The following is a 14,142-nucleotide window of genomic DNA, read 5'->3' on the forward strand; positions in this document are numbered from 1 at the left end:
CATCTGCTTAGTGGCTGATGAGTCTTTTAGAGTCTGATTAGAAGGTAGTCCTTATTTCAGAGTCCTTAAAACCTGGGGTCCAGCTGAATGGCCGAAAGAGTAAAGTACTTGCTTCAAGTCTGGGAACTTGAGTGTGAGTCCTGAAATGCTTTTCCTAGGAGAGAACTGACCCCCTTGGGTGGTTATACTCTGACTTCCCCATATGTATCACGGCATACAGACACACACACACACAATTAATTAAGTATATTTCGTTTAATTAAAACAAAAGAAATCATTTGTATATTTGGCTTAAGAGAATATTATACTTCCTTATAAGTACCTCTTCTTTTATATTGCTATTTTAATGTCTGCACATTGTTTTCTTGTGCTGTGTAGCACTAATGCCTTTTCAGTTGCTGTGGTAAAATTCCATGACCAGGACAACTTACTGAAGGGAGGATTTATTTGGGCTTATAGTTCAGAGGGGTAAAATTCCATTGCTACCATGGCAAGTAAGTAAGTATGGCAGTAGGCAGATATGGTGACTGTAATAGCAACCTGCATGCTCACACCTCAAATCCCAAGCAAGAAGCATAAAAGGAGCAGTGAATGGCACATGACTTCGAAACTTCAGGGCCTTCCCCCACCTAACAAATCTCCCCAGCAAGGCCACACTTCCTAACTCTCCCCAAACAGCCACCAATTGAGGACCAGATATTCAAATGCCAGAGCCTGTGGGGAGGAGAGCCTCATTCATATCAACATACCACATCATTGAAGCGATTTCCAGTAATTGTCTCACTAGAGTTTGCTATCTAGACCCTTCTGTTGAAATAGAGTCAGACATTTTAACATTTGTTCTATACAGTCTCTTGATGGTCCTTAAAACATTATGTTATGTGTAGTATCTCAACCCAATACCAAGAGGTCAGCTCAGAAATGGTATCATACAAGAAATACTATACATACAGAATAGTTTTTTCACATATTTAGTAATACACATATTACATATATAAACAATAAAAAAGAGGACATGAACTTGAGAAAGATCAAGAAAGCTACATGAGAGGGGTAGGAGAGAGCAAAGAGGAAAATTAAGGAATTAAAATGTCAGAAATAAAAAATATAAAAACATTATTTTGAATTAATAGATAAACATCCAATGACATTTTTAAATTCCTGGTTTATGATTTGCTTCCTTCATGGCACTTATTATACATTTTACATTCATAAGCATTGCCTGAGCAGCTCATCAATTCATTATTAGTCATGAATGCCTCATTTATATAGCTGATTATTGGATACATTTCAGTGTGCCAGAATGACCCAAGGAAGAATATCCTACCCAACTATTTGTGGGGCAAGAGAAATTAGGAAGAAAGCCCCAACCATAAGAGAAGATGAGCCGAGTGGTGGTGGCGCATGCCTGTAATCCCAGCACTGGGGAGGCAGAGCCAGGCGGATCTCTGTGAGTTACAGGCCAGCCTGAGCTACCAAGTGAGTTCCAGGAAAGGTGCAAAGCTACACAGACTCGAAACACCAACAAAAAAGAGAGAGAGAGAGAGAGAGAGAGATGAAAGCCTGCCCACACCAAGGGGCATCTGAACATCATGAGGGGCCAGCCTGTTGAATAGACAGTTGGGCCCAGGTTCTAGAAAGTTTGATGGGGGCTGATGGAAGACAGGCATTGTCTGATTCTTTTCTTTTTTAATTTTTTTCATTTTACATACCAACCACAGGTACCCTCCCCTCCTCTCCTCCTCCTTCTCCCCACCTTCTCCCTCACCCCACACCTTATCCACTCCTCAGAGAGAGTAAGGCCTCCCATAGTAGGTCAACAACATCTGGAACATCAGGTTGAGGCAAGCCCAAGCCCCTCCCCACTGCATCAAGGCTGAGCAAGGCATTCTACTATAAGGAGTGGGATCCAAAGAGCTAGTTCATGCACCAGGGACTAAATCCAAGTCCCACTGCCAGAAGCACCACAAACAGACTAAGCCACATAACTGTCACCCACATTCAGAGGGCCTGGTTCAATGTCCTGCAGGTTCCCCAGCTGGCCAGCCAGAGTCTGCAAGCTCCCACTAGCTAGGATCAGCTATCTCTTCACTGGATGAAGGCTCTATGATGACAGTTGGGGTAGACACCAGTCTGATTGTAGAAGGCCAGCTCAGGCACCCTCTCCACTATTGGTAGGAATCTAAGCTGGGGTCATCTTGTGGATTTCTGGGAGTTCCCCTGGGCACCGTGTTTCTCCCTCACCCCAGAATGACTCCTTCTATCAAGATAGCTCTTTCATTGCTCTCCCTCTCTATCTCTCCCCCTACTTGACCTTCTAGTTTCCTCATGTTCTCATCCTCTATCCCCTCCCCTCTCCAATACCCCCCTCAGTTTACCCAGGAGATTTTATCTATTTCCCCCTCCTAGGACATTTCATGTGTCCCTCAAGTGTCCTCCTTGTTTCCTAGCTTCTCTGGGGCTGTGGGTTGGAGTCTGGTTATCCTTTGCTTTACATGTAATATCCACTTAGGAGTGAGTACATAGCATGTTTATCTTTCTGGGTCTGGGTTACCTCACTCAGGATGATTTTTTCTAGTTCCATCCATTTGCCTTCAAATTTCATGATGTCCTTTTTTTTTTTTCTTTTCTTTTCTTTTTTTTTTTTTTTTTCCCGGCTGAATGATACTCTATTGTATAAACGTACCACATTTTCTTTATCTGTTTTTCTATTGAGGGGCATCTAGGTTGTTTCTAGGTTCTGGCTATTATGAATAATGTTGCTATGAACATAGTTGATAAAGTGTCCTTGTGGTATGATTGATCATCCTTTGGGTATATGCCCAAGAGTGGTATAGCTGGATCTTAAGGTAGATTGATTCCCAGTTTTCTGAGAAACCACCATACTGCTTTCAAAACTGGCTATACAAGTTTATACTCCCAACAGCAGTGGAAGAGTGTTCCCCTTACTCCACATTTGAGACCACTTCCTAAATATAACACTAGTAAACAGACACTTAGAGTAACAATTAATAAATGGGACCTCCTGAAACTGAGAAGCTTCTGTAAGGCAAAGGACACAGTCAATAAGACAAAATGAAAGCCTACAGAAGGGGCAAAGATTTTCAACAACCCCACATCTGACAGAGGGCTGGTCTCCAGAATGTATAAAGAACATAAGAAACTAGAAGACATCAAAATACCAAATAATCCAATTAAAAAATGGAGTACTGATCTAAACAGGGAATTCTCAACAGAAGAATCTCAAATGGCTGAAAAACATTTAAGAAATTGCTCATCATCCTTAGCCATCAGGGAAATGCAAATCAAAATGACTCTGAGATACCATCTTACAACTGTCAGAATGGCTAAGATCAAAAACACTGAAGACAGCTTATGTTGGAGTGCATTGTCTGATTCTTAATTCACTCTCTCATACAGCTAACCAACATACAGAAAGAATCTGGTGTTTTCCCCCTTCCATCCCTCTGCTGTGCAAGGGCAGGTGCAAATGTATGAGGAGATATCAGGGAGGAAAGAAGGGAGCAGGAAACAGAGCCAGCATGTCCTTTCACAAAGTGTTCCTTGACTTGGGAGGAAAGGCACAGTCTAGAAGTATATCCTGGATTACACCTCAGTAGAATCTGAGATAAGACCTACTGCTGAGAAAACTATGTCTATTCTATGCATGTCTTCCTAGTTCTACTATATAAGGCTCCTAGATGAAATCTTGCTTTATTCTTTAACAAATTGCCCTGTCAAATTTTGTCATTTGCCATATGTGGTGGTGTATGCCTAAAAATCTATGCTCTGGGGAGGCTAATGCAAGTTTGAGGCCAGCCTAGACTACATATGGTGATTCAACCTGAAGATATAGATGGATAGATTAGATTAGATAGATAGATAGATAGATAGATAGATACATAGATAGATAGATAGATAGATAGATAGATAGATAGAGATAGCCTTTTGTTAAGTTACTTTTCTTCACCACTACATTCTTCCAGCCTTTCTTCTCTATTTGCTATTATGACATGTTCTCTGCTTCCTTTCTATGCATGTGGACACAGAAGTAAATGATGTGCAGACATGGCATATCCCAAACCCGAGGACACAAGGACAGAAATAGCTAAGGAACATTTTGTTGACCCACAAATCTGCAAATGTGGCACTCTGCAGACATTCCATCTCAAATTACACTCATTTCTGCTTCATAGACAGAATCGGCATTGTGTGATGTGGGGTGTGTGTGTGTGTGTGTGTGTGTGTGTGTGTGTGTATTTGTGTGTGTATATGTGGGGGTGGGGGTGTGTGGGGGTGTGGGGTGTGGGGTGTGTGCTGGATAAAATATCATGGCCCCCTTGCTGACCTGCAGTGCCCAGAAGGGTGCTCTCCCAGTGTTGTCCCAAAAGGAACAAAGGAGCAATTGTCTCTTTATACAAGCTCAAAATAGAAGTGCCCTTTTCAATACTGCTTGACACTGTAAAGCTCCTAGCTTTTTCTCTGACTGACTGTAACCGCTGGGTCACTCATCCACAACATCGCTCTGTAGGTGAGTCCTTTGCTCACACACAGCCAGCTATGCTTTTTAAGGCTGATTCACATTTCATTTTCTTGTTTGTTTTAAAATAAATTTAGTGCTGGTGTCTCAATTCTTAATGGTGTCTGTAACAACTCCCAAATTAGAAAGCTCTTCAAACTTCTCCAGCAATGTGTTGTTCCTTTGCTTTTTCAAATAATCTCACGGTGTTAACATAATAACTAATATTTGTACAGTGCCTTATAGTTTGCAAAATACTTTCGAACTTATCATCTCTAAAAAGGAGATACTAGTAACTCTCTCCAAGTAGATACAACCTTGAAGCCTTGAAGACAACAGCTGGCATAGGATGCGGATATATATCAGTGGTCTACCACTTGCCTGGAACCTACTCTGGCCCTGGGTTCAAATCTTAGTATCACTTTCCTCCACAAAAATATTATGTAGATTGTGTTTGTCAAAGTCTGTACTGATACAGACTTTAGATTAAATCTGATCACTTGTCTCCAGACACCTCAAAGTTCATCACAAAATATTGCTTCTTTTTTTTTTTTTTTTGTCTTTCCTGTCCATTGATGGTAAACATAGTGGTTATCATTTTTTTTTTTTTTTTTTTTTTTTTTGGTTTTTAGAGACAGGGTTTCTCTGTGTAGCTTTGCACCTTTCCTGGAATTCACTTGGTAGCCCAGGCTGGCCTTGAACTCACAGAGATCCGCCTGCCTCTGCCTCCCGAGTGCTGGGATTATAGGCATGCGCCACCCCTGCCCGGCTCATAGTGGTTATTTTTTAACAAGACATAAAACAAACTTCAAAGACATTTGGAAAGCAAAATGTATGTTTTCACATGAAATCAAGACATAATATCAGAGTAATGAACTTCTACAGATACTAATGTCTAACATTTATTATTTATAATGCACCACACTCCATACTGATGGCTTTTCGAACTTTCTGTTACAGTTAGTGTAATGATGAATCCATGAAAGTAGCATCAACATCATCTTCTTTTCTAAGTGAGAAACTTGGTTGTAAGAGGCCACACAACTCAGTTGAGCTAGAAAGTGGTATGATGGGGACTTGAACCCAGTACACATGTGTCCATTGAGCATGCCCTTAACTCTTAAGCCATTGAGATAAGAAGGCTAGGTCCATAATCAAATTTCAGTTATATTTCTAGTTGTTCATTTACTGACAACATTAATGGGAAATATTTTCACTCTCTATAACTTAGGTGTTTTTCTGTAAAATGACAAAACGTGCTCCAAATTCAGTGCCCAGTCACTAGTTAATAGATGCCTGCTAGCATTCTGCTGACACTCATTGCCTTTCATTTCTTAATTTCTGGGATATATGGTAAGCGTATGCTATGTGTGCCACCTCTATTTTCGGGTTTATAGAAGCTCCCAAGGCTACCCCGCTGTACTTCCTTCTTCCCTGGACTTAAACTATTGTTTCTGTAGATAGAGTCAGAATTGTTTTTATCTTGACCTTTGTGCTGTTGTTTCAAATGAAGTTGTAACTACAGCATCATTTTTGGGGGGAGCATACGCACTATAGCTTGTCTGGGTATTTTTTTCTTTCAAAATGCCTGAAGTTGTGTGATTATTTTCTGAGACTCTTTCAGTGTGCTACTATTACATGCATAAAAGAAATCCATTTTCACTACAGTCACCTCCCGCCTATACTACATGATTTTAAATCAGTGGCTTCCTGAAAAGGACACCTCCTTTTCATGATCTATATTTTTCCTGCCAATAGACTAGATCATGGAAAAATCCATCCAGCTCAGGGCAGTGGTACTTGATGGTTCTCTACATGTAGTGAGATTTGTTTTCAAACACCTGCTAACCCCAAGGATCCATTGTCTTTCTCTGAGATTTTAACATCCTCTTTTTCTCAGCCCTTAAATTTAATTGGACTAACTTTCCCTTTGCTTTTGATCTACAGTGACTTGGTAAAACACTTCTGTGAAACCTCACTTAGAAAAGGCAACATTTTATATACAATATCATGACTTAAATTGCATTTCATTGTGAATATGGCCAAGAACCAAAACTCTGAGCTCGAAGTCAAACCTGATGCCATTGTTATAAAACAAATTTTAAGTTCCTTTAATTGGAACAGACATTTTATGATCTCAATATTTCTGTAAACTCAATCCATACAACCAATGTAGCCAAAATTAGAAAACATTAACAGGCATAAAATTATAAGTTGGACATGTGGATGAGCTTTATTGGTATTGTAAAATATTATGGTAAGACTTTCTATCAAAATCTCCTCATTTTGAGGCACTACATTAAAAATACACTAAGAATTGTGAGTGGTGCCCACAAATTAGGAGTGGAACCTGTTTGGATTCATGGCGCTCACTTCAGACTATCACATCTTTAAGCATTTAGCAGATGGCCAGAACTAAGTCTGGTGAGCTTTTTCAATAGAGACAGCACCAACACACACTGTGACAGACCATTGACAAAGATTTAACTTCACCCAGAAATAAGCTTGTAGATGAATACTGTGTGTCTGAGAGTGATATTTCTATACCATTGGCAGAATAACTGTTTTCATAGCTGAATCCTAAGTGTCTCTGCATAGAGCTATGTCTTGGATAATTTGGTGGTTAAGCCTATTACTAAGTAAGGGAGAGATGTAGTTATAGAGATATGGGAAATTGCTAAATGGATTACTTTGTGTAGGAAAAACAAAATCTTCATGGGAGGAGCAACCTATATGTGTGGTACTGGTAATTTGTTGGCAAGTTCGAATAATCTATCATAAACCTAATTGTGTTATAGTGTTTGTCATTTTCATTAAATAACTGGGAGAAACATGTAAAGTAAGGAAGGATCCTGGTTTCAGGGATTTCAGTGCAGGGTCAACTGACTCTGCTGTTTATGGGTTATGGTGATATAGAATATCACACCAGGAGGGCATGTCAGAGCAAATATGTTCATTTATGGTATCCAGGAAGCAAAGGGAAGGATAGAGGAAGGAGCCAAGATGTCTCCTTCAAAATCACACACATACACACACACACACACACACACAGTTGAGGGGGGGAGGTGAGAAAGAGTTACTTCCATTATCCACATTCTACAATTTCTTCTTCTCCTAGTAGTCTAGCCCAAGTCTGATGGCATCTATGGATTACACCATTGATTAAGTAAGGCTCTCCTGATCTGATAATCTCTAGAACAGGCTCACAGACATGCTCAGAGGTGTGCTCCATTAATCTCCTAGGCATTCCTGTATCCCATCCAATTTATCATCAAGATTAACTATCAAAATAATGAAATGGAAGGGAAAAGAACAAAGAACATTCTTTTTGAGGCTTATGAAATTATACTGCAGCAGTGAACATCTTTCAGGCTGGTGCAAAGCTCTTTAATTGTGACTGTTTGAATCCTCACATTTTGTGTGATAGACACTGTTTGTATTTGAATTTCACACCCGAGGAAAGTGAGGTAAAGAAATTTTTCACAGCTAGTCTGAAAAGAATATGCTGCATTTAACCTAGGGGTTGTATCTGTGACCTTAAGAGGAAAGCTTGAGGAGAGATGATAGGTAGAGAATGCTTGTGGAGAGCTACACTTCAGCATCCTCATCAAACTATTTTTTTAAGGGTAGTATAGTTTTTATTAGTACTTTCTCAAACAGAGTAAGCAAGTAGCATGCACAGCATAATGGTTTGAGCTATTCATACATTGCATTATGTTCCCATCTGGATCCACTGATCCTCTTCTTCCCAACCATGTCGCTTCCCTGACTCCTAGTTTTACCTCTATGAACTATTCATTCATAATTATTGGAAACCTCAGTATGTCATCAGCTTTTGGTTGTGTGTGTTTTCCCATATATTTTCCTTTTATACTTTTTTTTTTTTTTTTGAGACAGGGTTTCTATGTGTAGCTTTTGGAGCCTGTCCTGGAATTCACTTTGTAGACTAGGCTAACCTCAAACTCACAAGAGACTCACCTGCCTCTGCCTCCAGAGTGCTGGGATTAAAGGCGTGCACCACCACAGCCTGACCTCCTTTTATACTTTTAATCAAGACTTTTCCTTCACTCTTAGGTCGTAATGGAATTCCATCTCTTCTGGTACTTGTATACTTCATTTTTTACATTTATATCTTTGATGATATAAGTATGGACAATATGGCTGTTTTAAGTTCTATCAATGTCAACTCATCTTTCCCTACCAAAATACCACTCTTACTGTATTCTGAATCTTATATGCAATCTAGTTTGTTTCAAAGGTCTGTTTATTTCATGTTTCAGTACCACAGTTCTGGGGGCATTATAGTGCCAACCACCCTTTCTGTATGTTCATTTTAAGTTTTTGCCTTTTACCTAATTCTTAATTGTAGCTGCAGTGGTTTTTCTGGAACTCTAGAAGCTTTTTCTTCTAGGCATCTAATTGCTTTCTTCCTGGTGGTGAACATATTAGCTTTCAACAGCTGAGCCATCAATCCAGCCCTTCTTGCTTTCTGCATGTTACTGCAGTAAATGCAGTGACAGCCTAATTTTTCAAATACACTGTAAAACAGATAGCAAAACTGATCTCTTACATAAAACTTGAACTTAATGAACAAAGGAATAGATGAATTTTCAAACTGTTACATTGTGGTTATTCATTAGCATCATAGTCATTTTGTTTAAGAAAAGGTTTTACATTTACTGAAATGTAAAAAAGAAATCTTACATAATGAAAATGTTACTTTTGTTCTGGCTGAGAGGTAAAAAACAAAATATTTGCCTATCTAACTGACATCATCTCCCACTAATGTAAAAATAAAAGCAAAATTTTGGCATAAGATTCAGATTTGTACGCAAACTTGCAAGGTAATGATATACCTGTTACCCATTATTACCAGCCTAAACAATGTGTGTGCCATGTGCTACCATGTATAATAATTGGTTTATTTATGAATATAAATTTTAAACAAAATGCAGATGACAAAAACAAACAAACATCTTATATTCTAAGTACTGCCATGGATCAGCTGGCTTATAAAAATACAACCTCATCAAACTTTTTAAGAGTTCGCTTCAATGACTTCCAATCTAGGCTGTTATGTTTTTGTGGGGGAGGAGGGAGTCAGGATAGGAGTTGTCACAGAAGCCTTCCATGTCCCTCCCTCTCACTGTGCATCTGGAGTCATAGATATCACAGCAAAATTAGTCTCCTTTCTCTTCATAGTCAGCAGGAGCACTGCAGCTGGAGTCTATGTTGATGTCAATAGCCCATATTTTACCACATATAGTCATGTGGATGCCTGTGGTCCATGCTGCCACATGAAACCATGTTGATGTCTGGGCCATCCTGCCTCCAATGGCCGTGTCTGAGTCCTTAGTCCTACTGTAACTGGGTCTGTGTTGATGTCCATGGCTAGGTCTATGGTCCTACTGCAGCTGGGGCCATGTCCCTGATCTATGCTGTTGCCAGAAACCTTGTAGACGCCCAGTGTGCTCTTAAAGTCACCTCTTCTACAGTCCTTATTCAAGGGGTCTTTGGATTTTTAATTTTTTTAAAGCAACAAAATGAATGCAATTTGATTATTCAACAAATATGCCAGACACATCATCTTCATTTCACAGACTAGCTGGGGAGGAACAGTTAGGTCTCAGATGGGTTATTGAATGTACAGAGATGCTAGTAATACTCCTAGGATAACTCAATCCATCATTATATCTTTGAATTTACTTGCCATGAGACTCTTCCCTGAAGACATCAATATTTGGCTCAAGTTTCCACAAAAATGAGCTTGTGGGATGCTTCATCATACTTTTAATGGTCTAAAAACTCTTTTGTGGTGAAGACATGATGAGTACTATCCGTATAGATGGTGGCCCAGAACATGGTGGTGCTACTGAACTAAATTCAGTTGAGCGTAACAGGCATTCTGTCATGCTTTGATTCTGACTAATATTATTTAGCTTCTAAGTTCAAAACAGTAAAAATTGGTCAAGGTAAATGGAAGGACACAGAGTGAATCACAGAGAAGTTCCAAGGCTGTTCAATCTTTAAGCAGCATGTCACCCTCCCCCACTACGAAGGCAGGCCATTGAACTGAAGGGTTTCTTGACATCTGAGAGTCACATTTATAGTTCTATGAGCTGTCAGTTGCTATAATGATTCAGAAAAGCCAGTCTAGGGAAAGTTCTAGAACATAAACCATAGTCAGATTTTTAGAGCAAATTAACAAGGAAGTAAACATATGTTGTTTCATTGACTGTTCATCCTAACCACAATGTAAAGTTCCTTGAAAAACAGTGGTCGTCTCTGATCTCGTTTCCTTCCATTTATAAGTTTGTTCCTTGTGACTGCTACTGTAACATGAGGCTAAAGTGATTTCTTTCCACTTTCTAGCCCATTATTGCTGTAAGGCAAGAACAAATTTTCAGTTGCTGTAAACATTGCCTGAATGTCTGGAAACATTTCCTAGACAACTCAGACAGCAAAATATGAATGAGGAAGAGGTCTACACACCACATGACTCTTGGGCCAAGAAATCAGGGACATAATCCATTTTACTGGAGGCACACAAAGGTAGAAAGAACATCTCAGAAGCTAGGTGGTCAAAATTTTAAAGTTCTCAGATGTGGATCAGAAAGAGCAGAGAATAAAATATGAGCAGTTTGTACAATAACTTTGTAACAATCCAACCATCTATTTCCCCAAGATCATACCTGGAATGCATGTCTGTTAAATCAAATGGATGATGTAAAGTGGAGGATAAAAGACATGCTCAAAGTCAGCATGCTTTTTTAAAATCACATCTTCTCTGAATCTCTCTTTCCTCTAGTTTAGCACATATATATATATATATATATATATATATATATATATATATATATATGAAAAACTACCCATTCTTTGTTTGATTTCCAGTAATCTTCAAAAACCCCATTCATGACTGTCATTTTTCTGCCTCTCTCTCATTTTTAACACATACAGGATTTTATTTCCCTTTCTACTTTGCTTGGGCTGCCAGCATCTCACTCCATTCAAGTAACTAGATTTACTCATGGTTTTATATTTTTAAACAATCACTCTAACAATATCCCAACTGTCTCTGGAGGAAGGAATACAATCTTAAATATAAATCAGCCTAAGCCAAGTGAAAGCATGCTCCAGTAAGGCATCCATTCCCCCTTCCCATTTCCAAAACCACACTGAGGAATAGCTAAGACCAGCTGCAGAGACTTTGGCAAAGGTGAAAAATGACAGTGTGAAAAGCCCCTGGTTATATCAAATTTTGCTTTTTTATTACTTTGGACTTGCCAATAAATCTGAGAGTCATGCCTTTTTAATATGTTTCTTGGGTCTCTGTTCATGCTCGCGTTTGGCAAGATGAAATTCCTGTAGACTGTTTAGAGTCCTCTTGTTCCTACGGCAGTTGAACATCTCAACAGGCCAGCCACAGCTCGAGAGCAATGAGAGCAATCAACTCCAATCTGTTTCTTTCCTTCTTTCCTAGCTGTCGTAGCAGGGACTGCTGATGTTTGATGTGCAGCAGATATTTGAGAAACATTTCCAAAAGGCTCAAAGCACATTGTGCAAAATAGGGAAGCACATCTTCCATACATATTGTGTATGTGTGCGTGTATGTATATCTATTTACACACATAGAGAGAGGTATTGATATATACACACAGAGAAATGTGTGTGTTTGTGTTTGTGTGTGTGTGTGTGTGTGTGTGTGTGTGTGTGTGTGTAAGGAATGGAAAAGTGGTTAAAGATATGAAAATAAATAATACACAATGGTCCACCAAATCCCTAGTCTATTCAAAGTGTCTTAGACATGTCATATTTATTCTTATAACTATCCTTTTTGAAAGATAAAAGAGAGAGTTAGTAAGGTGATAATTCAGTGGGTAAGTGGGTAAGGACACTTGCTGCACAACTGTGAGAATCTGAGTTCAGTTTGCAACATGCACATAAAAATGCATGTGCTTGTACCATCCACATTATGAAGGCAGAGACAAGAGTATTGTTGATGTTTACTGGCCACCATCCTAGCTCCAATTTAAGTGTGAGGCCCTGTCTCAAGGGAATAAGGTAGAGGGTTACAGAGAAGGACACCCAGTGTCCTCTTCTAGCCTTCATATGTGCACACACACACACACACACACACACACACACACACACATAGAGAGAGAGACAGACAGAGACAGAAACAGAGAGACAGAGAGAGGAGGGACAAGATGATTACATGATTTGCTAATGGTCCCCTAGAAAATGCACACAAAGACAAAGAAGAATAGGAGAAAGAAGATAAAGAACTAAAAGGTGTTGATTCAAAGCCTATATCCAGCATCTCTTATGTGTTATCACATTTGTACACATTATTTCCTTTAATTTATTAATTAAATATCAAAGGTTGGCAAAATCAAAATGTGTCTCAGTCAAAAAGCTACTGGACTGAAAACTCAAGATTTTGAACTATAGCCAACTGACTTGAGTATCCTACAGTGCCAACCATAAATTCACATTTGTGCCTATGTAGATATGTCTCTTGATGCATTCAGAAAGGAAACTCAGCACATACCCACACAAAAAAATGTTAACACTTCATTTAAGAAACTGACATTTGTGTTTACATATAAAAAAATGTCTGGGTCATTCAATACACAAATAACATGCCAATGGGATCCAAGGCATATGGTTGTGTGAAAGTCTTTTGATGCCCGTCTAGCTCCACAACATCCTATCTTCACTGCAACACACATCGGACCCCCTTCTGAATGAATTAGGGCATTTATTAGCAATAGGTTGGAGAAGAAGAGTGTGGCCTGAAAATTGCAAGGCCAGCAATGTAATAAGCTCCATCACTCATGCAGAATTAGACTGCTGTTGAGCTAGATTCATAAATTCAAAAGATTGCAGAAACTTGAGATGTTAGGACACTACAGAATTCAACCAGTGAACTCACTGTAATAAATTCCTTTCCACTAGCAATTAATGATGGCTATTTTTCCTTTATTGAAACTGCTCCCAGAGAACACAGATAAAACATTTTTTTTTTCTAAAAGTTATTATCCTCTTTAACTCTTTAGATTTAATTGTCTTCACAAAGTCAGCTTTGAAAAAGGAAAAGAGAGTATGGGGTCAAAGGTTCATACCTTCACTGTGTATACAACCTATGCCAGGCATTCTGACAGGTTCCTTACCTGAAGAATGGGCTGGTTCTATTTAATATCTAATGAATAGGTGAGGAAACCATGGCAAAATAACATCACTTACATTTACTGAGTTGTATCAGTAAACACGAACTGCCCCACATACTCAAATTGTTTGACTGCAAAGCCTGAGCTCTGAAATGGTGTTCAGTGAATTCATAGCTGTTCAAATGAGAGCATTTAGAGGAAGTAGAATAGAAGGTCCGTGCCAGCAAGGAAGGGATCTGCACTGTTTCAGCTTTGAGTCTTATTGTTTAAAAAAGATACAGATAGACTGGAATATGCTTAGAAAAAGAACAACCTAAATGGTGGAGGGCTCATAACCTCTTCAGTTAAAGAAGGCTCTTGGTGGCTAGCACTACTCAACCTGGAGAAGAAAAGGCTCACTACTAGGCTGTCTTAATATATTTGGAGAACTGTGCTGGGGGAGGGAAAGGA

General features: G+C 39.1%; 1 protein-coding gene across 4 annotated transcripts in view; it reads left to right on the top strand.

The window, feature by feature from the left end:
• The window catches only part of B3galt1 (beta-1,3-galactosyltransferase 1), a 584,757-nt gene that overhangs the window by 433,150 nt on the left and 137,465 nt on the right, over positions 1–14,142 (top strand). The window lies entirely within an intron of this gene.

The sequence above is a fragment of the Onychomys torridus genome, chromosome 4, assembly GCF_903995425.1.
Source record: "Onychomys torridus chromosome 4, mOncTor1.1, whole genome shotgun sequence".
NCBI lineage: Eukaryota > Metazoa > Chordata > Mammalia > Rodentia > Cricetidae > Onychomys > Onychomys torridus.